Genomic DNA, 16,244 nt, shown 5'->3' with positions numbered 1-16,244 from the left:
TATATATATATATATATATATATATATATATAGGCCCCTGAACTATTTCACTTTTCCCGTATAGCCACCTCAATTAAGTCAGGTACCTATTGAACCCTTTACTCCTTCACAAATGGTTTCAATTGACCTCAATTTGCTGACGTGGAAAAAATGTAAAATGCGTGTAATACACACGCTGATGATGTGGCAAAGTAACAACTTAAATAACAACACGTGGCATTTTAATTTAAAATAATTATAAAAATAATCTTTTAATAAAATTAAATCTAAATTAAAAATAACTAAACTAATAAATCCCCCCTAGCCCTTCATTTCGACCCTCCCCCCCTCCCATCCCCCTCCTCCATCCCCGTATCCCTTCTCTTCCAAACACCCCTCCCCCCAGCCCCCTTCCCCCGTAACCCTTCTCTTCCAAACACCCCTCCGCACAGCCTCCTTCCCTACCCCCAGCAGCCCTTCTCTTCCAAACACTACCACCCCTTTCATCGATTGAACAAACCCCCCCTCCCCCCCGCCCCATCCCCCTTCGCGGATTGAGCACAAAAAGTAAAAAAAAAATTATATCTTGAATTTTTTTTTTTAATTTCTTCAATGTCTTTTTTAAAGAAGTCATTAATGGAGAAAAAAATACGGAGAAGCCATTAATTATGGTTTCTCACTCAATTTATAGATGATTGTTTTTTAAAGAAACCATTAATGGAGAAGAAGATATGGAGAAGAAGATGATGACTATTTTTTTTTAATTTCTTTATAATGTGTTTTTTTTATTGGTTGGTAGTTTTTTATGTTTAATTTTGTTGATAATTGTGGTTTCTCACTCAATTTATAAGTGAATGATTTTTAAAGAAGCCATTGATGGAGATAAGATATGGAGAAGAAGATAATGGTTATTTTTTTTTTTTTTTAAATTATTTTAATGTATTTTTTTTATTGGTAGAAATTTTTATGTTTAATTATTTTTAATTAATTATGGTTTCTCACTCTCCTTTAGAAGAGTGCATTACACATGCCATCCCATGTCAGGGCCACGTCAACGATTGAGCTCAATTGACACATTTTACGAAGGAGTAAATGATTCAATAGGTACTTGACTTAATTGAGGTGCCTATACAGAAAAGGTGAAATAGTTCAGGGGCCTGTATATGTAATTAGCCTATATATATACATCTTTAGAAAAAACTAATTTATTTATTTATTTATTTTCTTGGTGAAAAAAAACTAATTTTTTATTTTAAAAAAATAATAAATTGAAACACAACATGCAATAACATCTTTGAGATATGATAATTTTCTTATATTGTTTAATTAGATACAATATTTATTTTAATATAAATTGTTATGTTTCAATAACTTTATTTTATAAAACTTACTTAATTAAGGAGAGACACACGTACAAAGCACGTACGCTAAGCTAGTATAATATTTAACGTGTGGAGAGCCTTAGAGATGTTGTTTGAACTTTTGTCCTTTATTAAAAGATCTTGTAATAGACAAAATCGTCTTGTTACCTTTTTATTTATTTTTATAATATTAAACATTGATTCTGATAAATATATGACATGTTTTGTATATAGGAACTTTCATTTTATGAAAAGACCTATTACATGAGAAATAAAAGTGCTAGATGTATGAAAAGTTTACTTCTACATGTAAAGAAAAAATTAAAAAAATTCGTCTATCCACAACAACAAAAAAAAAATTGTTGTAGAAGTCATCTAATAGTAATTCGAGAAAATTGAAGGAAAGGTGTCTTTTAAGTCTTGAATGAAGGATTGGTGGCATTGACCAACAGATAGGGTCAAACATCATTAGGGAACTTGATTAAGTTAATTGTGGACTTGATTAATATTTTCAAAACTTTCTAATCTTTTTAAAAATACAAATCAACCCAACCCACACCCCTCTTCAATCCAAATCAACCACTTTCCCCTCTCTCTCGACAGCTTCTGTCAACTCTCTCCCAACTAACAGTTTTGTAAAATTTCTCCCTTTAACCCCCAAGGACTTCTATCTCTGGCGACAAATAGTTGGGCTTTGAGTTTCCCTCTTTTCTCCCTTCAACCCCCGGCGACTTTTACCTCCACTGACAAATAGTTGGGCTTCGAGTTCCCCTCTTCAATTCAAATCAACCTATCTCTCATCCCTCTCTCGACAGCTTCTCTCAACTCCCTCCCAACAAAATGTTCTACAAATTTCTCATTTCAATCTTAGGCGACTTGAACATCTGACTACAAATAGTTGCGCTTCGAGTTCCTTTTAGACTTCAACCTTCAATCGACGTGACAACCTTTTTCTCCGGCCACAACAACTTTGAATTCTTCATCGCTCCTTTTCTTCTTTCACAGTAAAAATTTATGGACTTTTTAGTTTTGAAGAAAATGAGGAACTTGAGACAAATACTCTTATAGTATTGGTTAACAATTTCAATATTTGTTGCATAATTTGAAATGCGGTCTGAATAAAATCCTAATTTCTAGTATTTCTTCTCTTCTCTTGTCGAAGTGAATTATGATATTTTGTTATTTGTTGCATTTTTTAGAAGTTTGATTTTTTTTTTGTTTGTGTTTATAAAACAAAATGACAATTTGGGTTAATTTGTTATGTTTTTGTTCTTGGTAAAAATGGTGAAATTGCTATTTTTTTAACAAAATTGTGCTACAATTTTTTTGTTTCCTCCAACAGATTACCCATAGTGCAACATATTAACCATCTGATGCAACAGATTTATCATATGATGCAACAAATCAACCATCTAATGCACCAGATAAATTATCAGATTATAATTTTGATGCAACAGATTAATCATCTGATGCAATAGATTAACTATCTGATGCAACAAATTTACCATATGTTGCAACAGATTAAGCATCAGATAAAAAATTAGATGCAACTAATTAACCATCTGATGCAATGGAAGAACCATCAGATTAATGATCCGATACAACAGATGAACCTCCTGTTGGATAAAATCCTTTCAACTCTTCCAACAGGAAATGTCCAAGACTAGATTTTTCCAACTGATCATTCATCTATAGTGATAGACGATCTTATGTTGGAAGAAATCTAAATAATATTGACTGTTGATAACTGTTCTAACAGATCACTCATGTGTTACAACAAATGTGTAACCTATTGCACAAACCATTCATCTTTCTCAACAAATGAGTGATATATTTTGTATTTTTGCAACAGATTACTCAGCCGTTCCTGCAGGTTAGTTAAACCCTCTAACAGATTACCCATATATTGCAACAAATGTATGATCTGTTGCACAAACTATTCATCTTTCTCAACAGATGAGTGATATATTTTGTATTTTCAGAACAGATTACTCAGCCATTGCTACGAATAATTTAACTATTCCAACAGATCACTCATATATTACAATAGATAATGTCACAACAGATGTGTGATCTATTTTACAAACCATTCATCTTTCTAAATAGGTGAGTGATATGTTTTGTATTGTCGCAACAGATTACTCAGTCGTTGCTACAGGTTATTTAACTATTTTAACATATCACTCACATATTACAATAGATGATGTTCCAACAGATGTGTGATCTACTGCACAGACCATTCATTTTTCTCAACAGATGAGTGATTTGTTTTATATTGTCACAACAGATTACTCATCCGTTGCAACAGGTTATTTAACTATTCCAATGGATCACTTATATGTCGCAATAATGTGTGATCTGGTGGCAACAATAGGTTATCTGTTGCACAGACCATTTATCTATCTTAAAAGATGAGTGATATATTTTGTATTATTGCAATAGATTACTCATCCATTGCAACAGTTTGGTTATATGCTGCAATGGATATACTACCTGGTGTAATAGATAGGTGATCTGTTGCAACTGTTATTTTACTATTTTGCTTGTTTGATTTGTTGTTATTTTTTTTAACGATGCATTAATTAACTATAATATTTTTTTATGTTTCTGTTAATTTTAGATAATATGGTTTCCAAAAGAATAGAAATCGAATCAAGTCCAAGTAAAGGAACAGGTGAAGCAGCTAGTCTACATCTACCTCTCTATGAGCTTGCTTTATAAGTGTTATCTCAATCGGGAGTTGAATATGATGAAAACGGGGAGGAGGAATATTTTAAAAGAGATGATGCAAATGCTAATAGCCCTTCCACCGAAGAGTTGGTTAAAGCCTTCAGCATTGATCATTATCCTGTGAGAATGCAATGCGATGGTGCCGTAGATTTAACAGGTGATTTCGTGGTTAAGTCATTTATGAGAAAATCTTTTGACGCCTTCAGAAAAATACTTTGAGAACAAAAATTGGATGCTTATTTTAGGGACAACTTCTTTGGAAAATATCTTGATTTGTCGGAGGACAACAATGCTCGTTTCCAAATAAAAATGGTATATAAACTTCTCAAGTGCAGGTTATGTGTGAAAGCAAAGATAAGATGGATGAGGTGTTTATAAATTACTGTGGCATGCCTGTTTGTTTTGGTTGGAAGGAGTTTGCCATAGTTATTGGACTAAAATGTTATCCTCCTTCTCAAGTTATACTTATTCTAACTTAAATAAACACCCCCGCACACCCAAAAAGGCAAAGGCAAGTCGTGTGATCGTGTTGACCTGGTGTCCATTGTTGGTCCAAGCTTCAAATACAAAAATTTGATAAAAGCGTTGAAAGGTAAATGACTTTCAAAGAAGCACAAGTAGTCATTGTGCTTGGTTTAGTTTGTACATAATATTCTTTGGGTGAGAGACGTTAACAACAACATAATCCTCAATTTAATAAAGCTCTCCGGGGATCTTGAGGTGTTTAAAAACTATCCTTGGGGGTATGAAAGCTTCAAAATGACTGTCAAATATTTGTTGACTCCGTTAGCGCCAAAGACAATCAACTTATATGGTTTCCCATGGGCTTTCATGGTAAATGTTTCTTTCTTCTATTTTGATATCATTTATTTTTTTTACTCAATAATGGTTTTGATTTATTGGCGTTATTTTATAGGCTTGAACATTTGAAGCTATTTCTTATTTGAGACAATAAGTAAACTACCAGGAAGGAGTTTCTGTCCAATAATCTTGAGTGGTTATCGGTCAAAACTGATAAAAATATAAAAATTTCTTGATCTCTTCAACCCCTCGAAGGATGCAGTAAGTATAACTATAATTAATTTTTTATTTTAATTAATGATTTTTTTTGAAAGATCTAATCACCATTCTAATATATGAAATGATTTATGTTCGATTGTGCATTCGTCGCTAGTTTCGACCAATCGAGAGTTGAAGATGCTATTTTTTCTTACTTTACAGTCTGTGCAAACTTTATCGGACCCTAAGGTCATCGACAGAATAAAAATGTAATTGTTTGGAGCAACAACCATTACAAGAAAAATAATTTTGGAGGGTAGGCTTGTTGTTGTTGATAGTTTTAGTGGTGATTAAGCTGTTAGTGGTGGTAGTGGTGCTGTTGTTGGTGCTAATGATGCTCTTATTACAATATTTAAAGCAAACCATTATAAGTATGATCATTCTGGTTATACAAATTTTGCCTCTTCCGGCAAATGTTTTGCGTACAAATGTCAAGACTGTAGGGCGAAACATGATGTAGTGATTATTGCTATTAATGTATTAACTGCTTCTATAAAGGAATTGACATCTAAGACGGGTCTCATTCTATCAAAGATGATTTTATTTCCATCCACTCCATTAGAGATTAGGGCTAAGAGGAGAAAGAGCGTGATTTCTAAGGCATTACCAAGCATCCAAAAAAGCAAAATTGCAATCCTCTGTCTGTGTATTGTACTGAGCAATGTACAATATCCAAAGGAGAACAGCACGAGTTAAAGAAGGTGAATATATATGTCTTCCAACTGACAAAACAAACATACACATATCTATTTCAACAGATGACACATCTGCTGAAAATTATCAAACAGATATACACATCTATTGCAATAGTTGACTAACTTGTTACACCAGATAAAGTATCTGGTGTGACATATGTCTCGTCTATTTTAGCAAATCAAACAGCTCTTCGTACTATTTTTATTTATACCAACAGACAACCTATCTGCTGCAACAAATGATTCATATGTTGCAATGGATGGTTCATCCGTTGGAAATTATCATACAGGGTCTTTCTCATGTAGAAATTTGTCCCAACAGTTGATTCATTATTTCAACAAAAATATAATTTATTTGGGATAATTTAAAATAGAAGGAAGACCTGTTTGATTTGCTAGAAGAGATGAGTTATCTTTTTCCGTTTTGTTGTATCTCTATGATTAGCATTGACTAATTCTAGCTTTCCAGGTGGATATAGAAGTAGCTACTGTTGAACAACATTGACAATATGCTACTCTTTTTATAGAAATACAGAGAACAGAAAGCGCAGAAATCATACATAAGCGACAATAAAGATCCACGAAGAGCAAAACCGAATTCCATAGCACCGGATGAAGAACAACTTGTCCATACAGAGTAGATCTTTATAGCTTGCGCCTGTCAAAGTAATCCTTGGAATCATACTTAAATTGTTGTTGATGTATTTGTTGAGATCTGTACCCATAATAATTTTTTTACATTTTATTTATTCGTTAACTTATTTCAGCTAATTTCTGAAGGCTTTGATTTATTTTATTTTGTCTATGAATTTTATTTATTTCTTAGATTTGAACTTATTAATTTAAACATAATACTAGATTCAAATATTGCAACAGATAATGTATCTGTTGCAACATGCGACACATGTATTGGAAAAATCAAACAGATTTAGACATATGTTACAACAGGTAGGTAATCTGTTGGAATTTATCAAACAGGTTTTTCCACTGTTGTAACAGATGGACTTAGATAGAAACATCGAGATAATGCAACAAATGACCAACCTACTGCAACAGATAAACTATATGTCATCTTCTTTTATTTATCCAAATTCTTCAAATTATTTCTTTCATTTTTTCCAACTGAGCTTGACAATGTCGAGCACATCTTCCACTATTTTTTATGATAAAGATTTTTGATATTGTAAGTGCAGTTATGAATCTCTGTTAAAGACTTCTTGGACTCAACAAAATTCGGGTCATAGATTTTTTACTTGTAAGATTTAAAAGGTAATATTTTTTTTATTTAATTAGTTGATTAATTATTGACTTGTAATTGTTTTGTAATTGTGTTCTCTTTTTCTATAGAAATTGGGTGGATGCAATTATTTTTATTGGTATGAAGAACGACACCCTTCACAAGCAAATCGTGTAATCTGGATTTGTTGAACAAAGTCAAGGCATCTGAAGAGAAACAAAATCGAGCAAAATGATACTACATTGTTGCTGTTATTGTTACTGGTTTGGTGTTGTTGGGCACATGGATATTCAAGCCTAATTGTTGAAATTTTTATGGTGGTGTGTGTATTTGCTACTGATTTAGTGTTGTCGAGCACATGGATATTCAAGCGTAACTGTTGGAAAATATAAAAAAGATTTAGGCATATGTTGTAAAATTTAGGTCATCTATTGGAAATTATCAAACAGGTCTTCCCACTGTTACAACAGATTAGACTTAGATTATTAGATTATTCATAGAAATAACATCGGCGTAATGCAACAGATGACCAACCTTATACAGCAGATTAAATATATTTTACAACAGATTGACAATCTATTGCATTATAAAAAACTCAACTTTCATAAAAAAGAAATTATTGCCTCTACATCTATATGTACATGTAATAAAGTGAAGGATGACTTGAAATTAAAAATTGCTATTCACAGGTTCTTCTATATACACAAGCTTCAAGCATCCAGTTAGTATCCCATAAGCCCAGGCCTTTTGCAGGTTTTCCACAGCGTTATTGCACAGAAAAGTTGTTGGCTCGGCCATTTCTATGCCGGTCAGGAAATATTCAATGTGTGCAAGAGCGTGCGAGCCGCTCGCTTTAGCAGCATCATCTTTTGAAAGGATCATTCCTTTTGTTTCGACCTTCAAAATCTCATAATTTCTTCATCAACACTTCCTTTGGCAAATGATTCATCATTTTAATCTTCTTTAACAAGATGGGCAACATCACCATCAGTGGCTCCACGAGGAGAAAAATATCGAAATTGTCGACGAGAGGTACGTCGGCTTCATAAAAATTGATCTTTCCCTCCTCTAGTAGTATCTCAATAGCTTGATAATGCATGTCGTTCACAATAATGACTGCAAGAATCCTTTTTTCCTCGGTCCAGCTCTTGCCGTGTGGATTTGGCCTCTCTCCTCTAACCTATATTATAATTTATTCTTCATCCAAGACCAACGTAGTAACTAGGAAATCAAGTCCCACGCCAAGGGCTAACGCCTCCCATTGAGTTGCTCGTACCTATTCTTGAGCTTTTCGCAGAAGTCGAGGTCCATTATCCTATCAGCTGCGTCATAAGCTTTCCGGTACGTTAATTGCCTTTTCCTCATGAGGCAGAGAATTATGTCAACATGTTGTGATATAAGAAGTCAATTTTTAAATAGGTTAGTAATTGTAAAAATGCAACGGATGGTCCATCTGTTGCATAGGGTTCTCTGAATCAATAATCCAATGCAACTTATGCAATAGATGGATAATAAGTTGCAACAGAACCACTACCAGTTGCACCAGTATACCTAGCTGTTGCAACAGATGTTAAATCTGTTGCATAACTTCTTATTCATGGGGTAGATTAGAAGGGCTAGGTTAGGAAAAGTAAACTTGTCTTGTTCTCGTACGGCATACGCATATCAGTCATAGTCTGGAAGTCTTGAGGGGGAAAGCGAGGCTTGGGGTAATCTGGTACGCCTATCTTGGCATTCTTGGCCTGTTGTAGATCCCTCTTCTCTTCGGTGACAAGTTCCGCGTATATGTCCTCCTTCTTGACCGGCCCCTGAACTTCAACAACTTTTGGAGAGGGAGGAATTACAATTTTTTTTGATTTTCAACCGGAGAGTACGTCTCTAATTGCTCTTTTCTTTCTCCTAACCAACACTGTAGGAGTGTGTAGCTCCCTCACCTTTTTGTATGGTATGACACACCTCTTGGATTTAAATTACTCGATAGCTTTAGGATAGCCTCTACTTTTTCAAAAAGTTTATCCTATCTGTCCTTGCACTCTTCACATTCATAATAAGAATACGAGGGTGAAGAGGTGTGAGAGGGACCTGTGTAAGGGTGAAAAGGGGTGTTTTCAAACATATTTATTATTTCTTGAGCATCAACATACTCATCATCACGAGTGGTAGCAACATCAACATGCCTACCACTAACACCAACAACTCCACCAGAAGAAGTACCCGGATTTGCCTTAGTAGGCTGGTCATGAAGAGCCTCAACATTAGACTGACCTTTCCTAACTGCTGTTCGTATGGCTGTTGCTCCAGCCAATTCCTTCTTTATTGACTCTACCGTTGGGTTTGCTATAGTATCAACATGACCTAGAGTAATATAATAAGTCATCACCGACTTCTCAGTAGGCACTATCCATGGATGCACAACCTATAAAAAAGAAAAAAATAGATGTATTTAAATCATATAATATAATAATTTTCATAGTTGGGCTATATTTAAAGAAAAACCCATCTGTTGCATAGTTTGCAGTATATGGTTAAAATTCGTTTGAGTCTGGTTCAAAGAAACAGAGCAACATATGGATAATGTGATGCAAAATATAAATCATCTGTTGTAACAGTTGCACAAGATGGTTAATCTTTTATGCAACAGATGATCTGTACGTCGCAACAGATGAACAATATATTATTAGATTACACATCTGTTGCATAATTTGCAGTAGATTGTTAATCTGTTAGGAGTCGGGTTTAGAGAACCAAAGCAATAGAAGGATAATCTGAGGCAAGATATCAATCGTACCTTGTCGCAACAGATGTCCCATCTGGTGCATCAGATATAACATCTGTTGCACCAGATATAACATCTATTCAATATCTTTTTTTAAGTAAAATTATTTTACTTGAAGAAGACGTACTGCATTATCTAGAGGATTAAAGAGATCCGCCTCCTTAATATTGGTGTTGCTCTTTGCAGACAACCACCTAAATATCCTTGGATGAGAAACCGCATTTGGGTAATCCATTAACTGCTTTCGGGGGGAGGAATGACTTCAAATGCCCAAGCCTAAAAAATGTAAACAGGAAGCAAACAAAAAAAAGTTATAATAACTATATTCAATATAAATTAATGGATGAGTAAAGTTAGTGATTAATTTTACCATGAAAGCCCAAGAAAAGCCGTATAAGGTGGTCATTCCTGAGGATAACTTTGTCAGAAAATATTGGATAGTCAAGTAGAAGCTGTCATATCCCCAGAGATAATTGTTGAATTTATCAAAATCCTCAGCACGCACCAACAAATCATCTTATATGACCTTGCTGACGCCTCTTACCGATATAACCGAATGGGAAAACCAAAATAAGCATAATTTCTCCCTGTACTGCTGTGGTATGGTTTTATCCTCGAGATCTGTCAACAAATCCGATGCTTTGTAGTCACGTCGAGCAATGTCAAACAACCCATCTATTTTTTCCTTGTGTTTTCTATCCTTGGATCTTTTGCGGGGTGGTGGTCTTTCTGGACGATGTCATCTCAAGCCCGTCACTATGGAAAACTTTTGCAAGCCAAAAAAATAGGCATACCATAGTAGTTGATCCAGATTTCATCCATCTTCTTTTTCCTCCCTCCTCCGGATCTTTATCATCCCATCCCCCATGTACTTAATCCTATACTTGAAAAGACCATATAACATTGTCATAGGGAAACAGATATGGGCAGAGGGGTCTTCAGGCAGCTCAAGAAAGCATCCAAATCATCTCTTCTTAAAAAGTCCGCCTATGTTTTCGTTCTTCATAATTTTGATAAAATGTTCAAAAATTTTCTCCATTTGACATTTAAGTACAATTTGACTAGTTAATTATTTTGCTTCTGGGTCGTTTAATGGAATCACAACTTGAAACCTGTCAATACTAAAAGTTTTGACAGGATCATGCTGGGATGTCGATATTAATTCATGCCCCATTAGTGATCCATTATCATCATGTTGATGATCATCCTCTTTCTCTTTCTTACTCTCTAATTCCTCCTCTTTCTCACTTTTATTTTCTTCATCACCATCTATAGACCCTTGTCCACCTCCCTCAATATTGTTTTTATTTCTCTCCTCAGTTTCACTTTTCCTTGACTGAGATTGTTCAGGAAGCTCCTCTGAATCCCTCTGTACTGTAGCCTTTTTTTGGGTGGTCAGACATTGATCCACTTACACTTTATTTTCTTTTGGGAGACATGTTTTACCTACAAACAAAGAAAAATAAAAATTACATTACAATTGATGTATGCATAAATTTCAAAAAATATATTACAAACACCACAAATACCGACACACCAACAACCACCACCACAAATACCACCAACTAATGCCAACAAACAAATACTATGAATACTGATACCACCGACAGGCATTATAAACACCACCAAACAATGCCACCACCAATGCCACTATGCCGACCACAAACACCACCACCACCACCACCAATACCACAAATACCGTCCAATAATACCACGACAGTCAATGGAACACTGCGACGGAAACTAAGAATTTCTCGAGTTCTTTCTACAATTTTACCATCAAAAATCAAAATTGTAAACCCATTCTCAAAGATAATACAACTAAAGGTTTTATTTTCATCATTAACTTAAAAACCCTTATTTTTTTTAAAAAATAACAAATATAGAGCTCTTCTCAAACTCTGTTGCCTACGAAGACAAAGAAAATGACTGATACAAGAAAGAATGAAGTCTAAAATAACACCTATGTGGTAAAAAGTAAGAAGAAAAGTGATCTGTTGTGGAGGGTTGAGCAAATTTATTGAGTAGTTGTTGTTCGTACTATATTGTTGAGTGAGAATAAGAGAGAAAGAGCAAGAACTCGAGATTTTAAATGATGAAACGTTTTGTATGGGTTGATTTGTATTTTGAAAATGAATGACAAGTTTTGAAAATGTTAATTTGGTTCGAGCTTAATCAATTTCGGTACTATTAGTCTAACATATGAACTCAATTAAAATTGTAAAAAATAAATGTTCAGTATGTTGCATCAGATTTCTCATCTGTTGTAAATTATCAATTAGATTAGGTAACAACAGATTATGAATCTATTATAAATTATCAAATAGATTAAGTCATCTGTTGTGACAGATTACCCATCTATTGTAAATTATCAAATGGATTGTCATATGTCGCAACAGATTACCCATATATTATAAATTATCAAATAGGCGCTGCCATCTGTTGTGGCTGGCCCTATGAGAACTCACCTCTAGTCCTAGATTAATCAATAGTTGACCCAATGAGAACTTACCCTTAGTCTTAGATTATTCAATTAAGGTATTAGTACCCTGTCCTAGATTAATCAATTAAGGTATTAGTTGAACATATGAGGTAGTAAGAATCGGTTTGGCTTAGAGTTATCGATCGACGACTCTGGTCGGGAGAAATGCAGTACCAACTCATCATACAATTGCTAAAAGACTCAATTAAAGTTATAGTTGATCCTATGAGAGCTCACCCCTAGTCCTAGATTATTTAATTAAGGTATTAGTACCCTAGTCCTAGATTAATCAATTAAGGTATTAGTCTAACATATGAGGTAGTAAGAATTGGTTTGGCTCAGACTGATCGATCGACGACTCTGGTTTGGAGGAACACAATACCGTCTCATCATGCAATTGCCAAAAGACTCAATTGAATTTGTAGTTGACCCTATGAGAACTCACATTCAATTAAGGTATTAGTCTAACATATGAACTCAATTGAAATTATATAAATAAATGTTCAACCTGTTACAACAGATGTCTTTTTTATTGGATCAAATCAAACAGATTAGGTAATCTGTTGCAACATATTACACATTGTTATAAACTATCAAATAGATTATGTCATTTGTTGTAATAGTTCACAAATCTGTTGTAAACTATCAAACAGATTAAGTCATCTGTTGTGATAGATTACCTATCTGTTGTAAATTATTAAATGGATTAATTCATATATCGTAATAGATTACCCATCTATTGTAAATTATCAAATCGATTTTGTCATCTATTGTAGTTGACATTATGAGAACTCACCCCTAGTCCTAGATTAATCAGTTAAGGTATTAGTTGAACATATGAGGTAGTAAGAATATATTCGGCTCAGAGTGATCGATCGACGACTTTTGTCAGGAGGAATGTAGTACCGTCTCATCATGCAATTGCCAAAAGACTCAATTGAAGTTGTATTTGACCCTATGAGAACTCAACCCTTGTCCCAGATTATTCAATTAAGGTATTAGTACCCTATCCTAGATTAATCAATTAAGGTATTAGTTGAACATATGAGGTAGTAAGAATCGGTTCGGCTCAGAGTTATCGATCGACGACTCTTTTCAGGAGGAACGCAGTACCGTCTCATTATGTAATTGCCAAAAGACTCAATTGAAGTTGTATTTAATCCTATAAGAACTCACATATAGTCCTAGATTATTCAATTAAGGTATTAGTACCCTAGTCCTAGATTAATCAATTAAGGTATTAGTCTAACATATGAGGTAGTAAGAATTGGTTCAGCTCAGAGTGATCGATCGACGACTCTGGTTGGGAGCAATGCAATACCGTCTCATCATGCAATTGCCAAAAGACTTAATTGAAGTTGCAGTTGACCCTATGAGAACTCACATTCAATTAAGGTATTAGTCTAACATATGAACTCAATTGAAATTATATATAATTAAATATTCAACCTGTTGCAACAGATGTCTTTTCTGTTGAATCAAATCAAATAGATTAGGTAATCTGTTGTAATATATTACGCATCTGTTGTAAACTATCAAACAAATTACGTCATTTGTTGCGACAGATCACGAATCTATTGTAAACTATCAAACAAATTACGTTATTTGTTGTGACAGATCACGAATCTATTGTAAACTATCAAATAGATTAAGTCATCTGTTGCACCTAAATATTTTAAGATTCTTTTTTTAAAGAAATTTAGGTATTTCCTGTTTGACATAAAAAAGTTAAAATACTAAGGCGGTAAAACATATTACTCGGTACTACTTGGATAACTCAAAAATCTTCTGAGTGAGTAGTCTTATATGGTATTTTTAATGTCACCGTCTCCTCGTGCCCTCAAAAGTTATTAATGAATAGTTAAAAACCCCTATATCTAGAACTCTCTCTCCTTCAGCCATAAAGTAGTCTAGACTCAACTCATCACTCTTCTTTATTCTCTATTCTCAATTATCTTTTTTTCATTTTTTACTCTCTTTTCTCTCTTATTTCGGATGAGGATCCTTTAAGATCTCAACCAATCAATATCTTTTCTCGACTGAATTGGATGTTCTAATCCGTTTGCTTTTTTGACATTGCAGGTACGGTTCATTGTTGCTCTTTCCATCTCATCTTCTTCTTTGTATGTCATTTAAATTAGATATTTACATCTCTTGCTATTAATGATTTACCCATTACCAGTTTTCTATTTATTGAGATAATTGAAGAAAAGGTGATTTTTAAGTCTTGAATGAACGATCCATTGTTTTTATTAAAATATGCAAAAAAAGTTATCTGTTGGGAGAACTTAAAAAACCTTGTTGTCAGTATAGTTTTTTTTATGTATTTTTTTTGGTACTTTGGTGGTGCTGTTGTTAGGGGTGGTGGTTGTGTTGGAACATGTGATGTTTGTGTTGTGGATGGTGTTGGAACATATGGTATTGTTTCTTTGTTATTGATGTTAGTGGTGGTGGTGTTGTAACAGTTTCCTCAACTGTTGCAACTGATGAATTAGTTGTTGGAACAGATGGAGAAACTTTGAAGAAATCAAGCCAGTAGCAAGGTTGGTTTGATTTATTCCAATAGATGACCCATATATTGCAACATGTTATCCATCCATTCCAACGATGCCTCATCGGTTGAACAGATGGGTAATCTATTGTATCATATTGGTCATATGTTGATTCACTCAATTTTATGTTACCCTTTTGTAATGTTCTTTTTGTTTTCTTTTTGTTCTTCTCTTGTTTGACATCAAATGTATTTCTCTTGTTTGCAGGTAAAAGGAAGTGAAACTAGATGCACTTGTGGCCGGCTAATATTAAAGTCTAGAGTAAAGATGGGTTTAGAGGAATAAGCTACTTGCAGATGGAACCACTTCATATATGGGAGGTATGTATTACTGATCAACTTATCATGAAAACACACATCCAGTACAATGATTTTGTGAATGTTTGTTCTTTACCTATTAGACATTAATCCTTCAAACAAGATATGGCATTTTACAGTTAAGATTGTTAGGTTCGAATTGGTAAGGCTGAGGGACCAAAACATTGGTGTCGATACCCCGTTACAATTTAATGATGTTTTATGCTCATGTTTTTGTGTCAAGTTTGGGGAAGGGCTTAAGTTTTTTAGTGGCAGTGTAAATACCCAATAGTGATTGGACCAGTTTTAATGGCGCAATGGACTTATTGAAAGGCCTCCGAAGCTTCGCGCTGCAACAAACAACGATGGATCTAGTAAAAATTTCCCTTGTCCAAATTTATATGGATGGATTATTGGAGTAGACTATTATACAGTAGAAGATGTTTGGGAGAAAACTTGTGCGGGAAGAGAGAGGTTGAGAAGGCCATATATCATCTCAGTCCTTGTTTAAGAGGAAACACAGGAAGGGAAGGAAAGTGTAGCGAAATTGGCTTATGAAATTGACATAAAAATGAAAAAAATGGATAAGTTGCGAATGTGAAAGTGTATCCAAAAATGAAAATCCATCAGTCGTTGAAGAAAAAGAAGAATGGTCAAGAGGAATTGAGCTGGTCACTTTGCTAGAAGATGCAACTAGCGAGTGTGACCTCAACGAAGACCTAAAAAATACAGGACCAGAACTCTAAGGAGCAGCTTCGCGAGCATGGAAGGTGGTAAGATTGTTGGTCTGAATTGACATGTAGGTTTCAATTTTGATGGACAATCTTACCACCTTCCGTGCTCGCGAAGCTTTTTCCTTAGAGTTCTGGTCCTGCACTTTGTGAGAGTCTTCATTGAGGCCACGCTAGCTAGTTGCATTCTCGAGCAAAGTGTCTAGCTCTAGCCCTATTGACCATTTTTTTTATTGACTTACGAATTTTTATATTTGGATACACTTCCACATTTGAAGCTCATCCAGTTTTTCCGTTTCTCACGTCAATTTCATTGGCTAATTTTGCTATACTTTCCTTCCTACCC

Source organism: Capsicum annuum, chromosome 5 (assembly GCF_002878395.1).
Source record: "Capsicum annuum cultivar UCD-10X-F1 chromosome 5, UCD10Xv1.1, whole genome shotgun sequence".
NCBI lineage: Eukaryota > Viridiplantae > Streptophyta > Magnoliopsida > Solanales > Solanaceae > Capsicum > Capsicum annuum.
The sequence above is the reverse complement of the archived record's forward strand: the minus strand, read 5'-3'. Positions refer to the sequence as shown.